This window comes from Mugil cephalus, chromosome 7 (genome assembly GCF_022458985.1).
Source record: "Mugil cephalus isolate CIBA_MC_2020 chromosome 7, CIBA_Mcephalus_1.1, whole genome shotgun sequence".
In the NCBI taxonomy this organism is placed as follows: Eukaryota; Metazoa; Chordata; class Actinopteri; order Mugiliformes; family Mugilidae; genus Mugil; species Mugil cephalus.
Genome location: NC_061776.1, coordinates 22685571 through 22692448, shown reverse-complemented (window position 1 = coordinate 22692448; position 6878 = coordinate 22685571). Strand labels below are relative to the sequence as shown.

Genomic DNA, 6878 nt, shown 5'->3' with positions numbered 1-6878 from the left:
CTTTTCAACAAAGAGGGTCTTGTCTACTTCTATGACGACTTTCTGACAAAGGACAATATCCCTGCGATGACTTTGCAAAAGTCTTTGGGGAAATCCCCTCTGGTATTGGTATGAGTGGAAACCTAACAATTATCCATGTTATCTGTAACTGACACTCCATTTGGTATAATCTGGTTTTCTTGTAACTCTGGTTAGAACAATATGCCGATAAGATCCCTCTTCAAATTTGATATCATTACAGTTCCCTATGTGGTTTCGCACCAGATTAGATCTATGGACCATATCAACTGGAAAACGGTCTGGCTCTTACCCAAAGAATACTTGTTGACCAACAAAGTTAGAGAAATCTCATTTAAAATCATTCATATAATCTGTTCTTCTAATAAGCATATTGTCACAAGATTCAAAAGACAGATTTGACAGATATGACCTGCACTGTTGGTTCTGTAAATAGTGAAACTCTTTTATTTTGGCACTGTCCCATGATACAAAACCTCTGGATTGAAACTTTAATTTTATTGTGAATAATATTGAAAGAATCTTGAGGGATCTATTGTTCGGGCTTTTTGAATTTAGCATAAATAAGGCAAATCCCACTGAAACATTCATCATTAATCTCTTTATAATACTCGCAAAATTATACATTCATAAATGTAGATTTACACATAAAAAGACTTAATTTGTTGCCTTTTACAGCAACACATTGATTCCATTAAGTCCTCCCTTAATCAGAAGGCAATCCAAAATCTCAATGTTTGTGATCAGTATAATAATTTCCTATAAACCTAGGTTTGATGTTTGTTGCACAGCTTGTCCGGGCAAATCTATCATAATGGTAACTATTAAATCATCATTCATTCAGTTGGTCATTATAAATTAGGATTCACTTGTAATTTTGAATAGTAATAAATCAACAATGTAATCTAGCAGGAAACTAGGAGTGAACTAAATTTACACTGGGCGGAGAAAGTGAAAACGATAAAAGAGTGTGGAAGAAGTCTGGAGCACACGAGGCTCGAGTGAAACACGCTGAAATTAACAGCTCTCAGGGGTCTGGGAGGCTTCACCCCGTGCTGCACTCTTACTCTGATCCTCCTGCTGTTCCTGCTCCTTCTCCTGCTCCAGCTTCTCAGATCAGCGGCGTTCACAAAATCAAGGTAAGCAGAACCTTTTCTAAAGTTTGCTTGCAGTAGCATCACCATCTCGGATCGAACTCAATACCTCATTTAACACGTGCCCCCTCTGAAGACGTGCTGGGAAGGCACCTTAAGGTGCCTTCAAAACTTTTTGAAGCTTTGTCTGCTGAGTAAAAGAGATTTGTTGTGTATATAATGTTATGTTTGATGTTAATACTGATTGTTCTCGCATGTCCCGTATGTTGTATCAGAACACCGTGAACATCTAACATTTGATTTCTTCAGCCATGCTAAAGTCAGTGAATGTTAATTAATTGACATTTACACTGTTAACATAAGTTGGCTAATACAGTTGTTACAGCTGGTGAATTTAGAGCATAGTTCGATTAAACCGTGCACGTAAACCGACTGAATGAGTCCTGATTTGCACTTAAGACCACCTACATTCATCAGGGGTGCTCCTATGTAAGCACCATTTTGTCTCATTCATTCACTAATATCAACAAATAATGAGATGTGCATGTGTGACAAGTCGTGACCTACACACATAAAACAGTTATTCTTGGTAGATGTTAAAATATTCTACTGGACCCCATGATGTCGGGCTTTGTTTGCATACAGAGCGCAAAACTGAGATGGGATCAGGGGAAGTATTTGGAGACGCATGTTAATACCTCATCTGACCACACCTAAAGATGGTCATCTTAAATTGGTGGAGGATCAATAAATTGATGCTTCAGTATTGTCTCAGGTGCATTGTGGAGGGACACAAAGGTGTCACTGTACATTTTAAATATAGTTTTATGTTTATTTACAGTCAGGGGACCACAAACTGAAGGCCGGAAAGTTGACGGTTAGAAACAGTTTCCCCCTGTGCTTCCTAGAAACCGAAACGCAGACATCAGTCACAACTTTCGCTGCTCACTTCTTTAACCACTGCCACACAACAGCAGGTTTTCTCAGCGTAGAAGAGCATTGGGGTCACTGTATGATAATGACTGGATTTATGACTTAATTTCAGAAATTAATCTCACGAGTTTTAGATTAAAAACAAAAAAGGCACAATTCTAAAAAGTTATTTTTATTTTCACCGCAGCTTAGTTTACCATTCATTTGTAAAATATTGTTTACTCACTAATAATAGTGTAGAAAATAATAAAATACATATATACAAATAAAATCCCTGGCCACTTTATTAGGTACACCTTGCTAGTAAAAGGTTGGACCTCCCTTTGCCTTCAGAAATGCCTTAATTCTTCACAACATACTTTCAATAAGGTGTCAGAAACATTCCTCAGAGGTTTTGGTCCATATTGACATGACAGCATCACGCAGTTGTTGCAGATTTGTCGGCTGCACATCTATGATGCCAATCTCCTGTGCCACCACATCCCAAAGGTTCTATTGGATTGAGATCTGGTGACAGTGGAGGCCATTGGAGTACAGTGAACTCAGTCAAACCAGTTTGAGATGATATGAGCTTTGTGACATGGAGCATTATCCTGCTGGAAGTGGTAGTATTATATACTTAAAAGTTTTACTGGCCTCAAGAATTTTCTTCACTTCTGCTTAAAAATGACTCAAAACTTTAACAGATTTTAACACATGTCCTGAAAGTAGACAAAACTAACTCAATCAAACAGATGAAACTAACATATTACGGTTGTGCATGCATTCATTCAAGAAAATTATTATCTGTGAGTAACAGAAATAGTAGGAGCTAAACATTTCTGGTAAGTACTGATCAGTGGTCTGCAGCAGCTTGAAGGAATTTCCTCCTATTTGCCAGAACAGAACCACTTTCCTCACATGAACCTTTTGCTACAGTTCCTCCCACAACATTTCTGTTATTTGGGACATTGACGTGGCCATACCAAAACATTTATTTTGTTCTTCTTCCTTTGTAGGACAATGCGTGTGGGTGTCTTGCTGCATGACTCAATTTCCCCTTAAAAGGCAACTGAGGACTTGTCTGGAAATTTGCTGATGTGAGTAATTTTTAAGCATAAATGTAGAAAATTCTGAAGGCAGGCATTGTGTCAAATACCAAACTGCTTTAACCTTGCAGTGATAAATCAAAATCAGACTAACTGTGAATCTCAAAAAAAAGTGAAGGTGACATGGAAAAAGAAGCACTATTAAAAATCTGTTCAACATATAATCAAAGACAAGTTTAATAGTTTTATTTACAGTTCACTACATTTCAAAATCAGAATATCCTACAGGTAATAACCTCATTTTACCTGTATATTCCAACAGGTGAAAGGTGCCACTGAAAGACAAAGAAGTTGCATTCTTGAAAATCTGCACATGTCCAGGGACTGGAGTATATCAAAGTGTATAAGAGGAAGTGGAATGAGCCAAGACATCCTCATAAAGTGATGTCCCATAGTTGAAAGTTAAACCGTTTGGTATCACGTCAACCAATGCTGTAGAGGGTGGTTCTGTAGAGGTAAACAACCAGGGAGAACGTGGAAAAAAATTAAACGTCAGGATGACAAACCCTTCCTCAGAGGTGAAGAAGTCCCTGAAAGGGTCATGGGGAGTGATGATAGGAGTTGTTATCCTGTGGGCCAGAGTGTGTCCCATTATTCAAGGACGCCAGTTAGAGATTCCTCTGCTGACAAATGCTACAGAGCTAAACCAGTTCGAAACCGACACTCAGTTGACTGAATGTGCATTAGCAGTGAGCGCATTAGCTGCTTCACAAGGTAAACTGCCATTGGAAAAGACAATTCTCATGACGTACACAAGACTCTCTGGACACGACAACATAACAGTCAAAGTGCCAAACTGGCCTGTTATCAAAGCTTCACCAAAGTCCACACGATGCAGTGGCACATGGCATGGAATGATAAAGGTTCAGTGTTCATTGAATGGCTGCCTAAATGTTGATTCCAAGATATTTATGGTCAAAGAGACAGCACAACGTATGATTGCAGTGTGGTCAGCAGGGGTAAAAAGACGGAAGAAACGGAGTAAATTAGGCTATTGAGAAAATTAACGCATTAAATGAAGAAATGTTGAGAAATTCGGGGCAGTCTTGGTCTTGGTTTAACTCGTCAGGGCCTGCATCTGGGACAGATATTTTCATAAGAACAGCACTGATCATAGGGATAATAGTGGTATGTCAGATATTTCTATCCTGTTGTGTAGTCCCTATAGTTCAATGCATTGTTAAGAAAAACATGTCTGTCACTGTGCTAGGTCAGTATCCTATGAGCCCTGTAGTTAATGTGGAAAGTTAATGTGGAAAGTCAAACTGATGATGATTGGTGTACTGGACAATGACAAGAATCGACAATGCTAAGATGGCATTGGACATAACCCCAGTGAGACTCATACGTTGGTCAGATACTTAAAGTTGGTGCCACACTAGAAACTGACTGAGGTCACACAAGGTTGCAATGTGCGAAGAAACCCCAAATAGCCATGAGACAAATGATTCATGTGTGTATGTATGGAAAAACAGTTGGACAACAAAGAATCCAGTCACACTCTCAATGAGATGATGGCCTGTATCACTGTGCATCGTATGTGCTAGTAACCTCTCCACAGTGATGACCTCTACGATGTGAATAGCATCTGGGTTGAAGAAGAGTGGACACCCAGAAGACCTAGTATGCATCAAAGCCAGTGAAAAGTGTATGTGTTCAAACATTTGCGCTGTGTGTGGTCCTGCAATTTCTCACTTTCATTTCCATTACTTTCTGTAATTTTAGGCTTGCTCATTCATACTTAACAAAAAATACATAAAACACACAGCAACTGGCAGTATTTGAGTTACAAATAATGATGTGTATTGGATGAGATGTGTGTACTTTTTATACTCTACGGTACAACCCATTTCATTGTTACTTCTTGATGTAATTGTGTTTTCCATCAGGTACTTGTTAATCTGAATTCATACATTTATTGTTAAATATGGACATGTTTGTGTGAGGTCTGGAACATAGAATAGGATTTACTCTGTAGGAGAACATCTTATTCTCCCCTGACCCAACAGGAGGGGTCACTTTGCAACACAGTCCATAATGGACAGGACTGGTTCTGTTTCCTTTGTAGATTTTTGAGACCATAAAACAAAGCCATAAATAAGCTTTTAAGCACATTCCCAAACAGGCACCATAGATAAAACGGAACAGACTTCCTGACGTAAGACCACCTGTGGCAGATAAAGATCGTAAATAATTCAGAACTTCAGGATCTCTCTCTGACTAGAACTATAAACTACAAAATGTACACTTACACCAAAATTACAATGTTTATTCTACACCCAGCTCATGACCTGTGTCAATTTACAGTTTTGACTGTCTTTCTAGATCCTAAAATGAAGTCAGCACTTCAGTATTTTAATCATAAGTTTCTATCATGGAACCATCCAGAGGCTAGTTAAGGAAATGTCTTTGGAATGTAATTTTAACAAGTAATACTGTTATAGCATTTTAGTATGTCTATATTCTACAAATCAAGACTGGTGATATTAGTTAGTGTCGCTTACTATTATTATTTAATTATATGAAATCATAGAAATGAATGAATGTTTCTGATATGCATTTTCATGCTGACATGATGTTTCATTGATTGAGTGTTTCATGTCTCTCTCATCTTAATTTTGAGTTTAACATTGTGAGAAGTGCAGCCATTATTTAATGCACTTGAAATGAAAGCACTGATATGTAAATCATTGTAGGGCTCGAAGACCAGTTTGATAACAAAAGGACACACCGTGGAGGGATGGGAATTGTTCTTTCTCCGTCTCAGTTGTTTTTCAGTCTTCTCCTTGTCTCTGTTCCATCTAGTTCATCTTTTTGTCTTTGTGATACTTTTTACTTTTAATACAAAGTTTTTGTTGCCTGCCTATTGGCATGTTTAAGTTTTATTTTTGAATTACTCTTGCCACAACCTTAATGCACAACCTTTTCATAATACAAGCTGAACTTTATTTTAACTGCCAAGACAGTCACGTGTTGATAATATTTTTGTAGATATTTTCGACTGGCCATCGGAAGCATTATTCAATTTCAAATCTGACAATCACTCTCTACCACACAGCACCAGTCTCTGCTACATGGCAACTTCATAAGTGCCACTTTGTCCACCATGTCTGCGTAACACAGAGGGTGACTCCAGTTGTAACCCTCGCCTCGGTACCACTGGTTCCCCCGACAATACTGCTGTGGAAGATCGAGCTCACCAGGACAGCGTTTGGTCATCCGGTCCAGTCATTCGGAGCAGCCTCCAAGGAGTTTCCATAAGTAGACTATCACCTTCATATCTGATCAGAGCTGATGTGCATATGATAAGACTAAACAACCCTTAAACAAATCGAAATATTCAATTTAAGAAATTAGGTTCCGCGGTCCTCATTTTTGTTGACACTTCTCACTTTTGTTAAACTCACTTATCTTGGTATTCTCATCATTTTCCATTACTACAACTGTTATATTATTCATCATATTGTTTGTTATTCACTATTCACCATTTTGTAAATAAACCACATATTTCACTTAAGTCGTTGTCAGAAAGGTCCTTGTGAGCTGGAAACAGATGATCCCTGTACTAAGAGCTGACACTTCAGATATGATGAGATTGATTATTTACTAATAATTAATACTGATCCATGTTAACTGATTCATTCTTACAGTGTACAGCCTACTCTGTAGGTGCCCCCTTTCGATGAGTGCAGTTATAAGACTTAATTGTTTAATAATTTAATTCCCCAACAATTCTATCCCAGTT

General features: G+C 38.1%; 1 long non-coding RNA gene across 1 annotated transcript; it reads left to right on the top strand.

Annotated features, from left to right (window-relative positions):
• The first annotated feature begins 655 nt into the window (after positions 1 to 655).
• Positions 656 to 6650, top strand: LOC125010212. Its single transcript, XR_007113029.1, has 3 exons — positions 656 to 1157; positions 3044 to 3124; positions 3396 to 6650. It is a non-coding gene; the product is annotated as an uncharacterized LOC125010212 (long non-coding RNA).
• Positions 6651 to 6878: the final 228 nt, after the last annotated feature.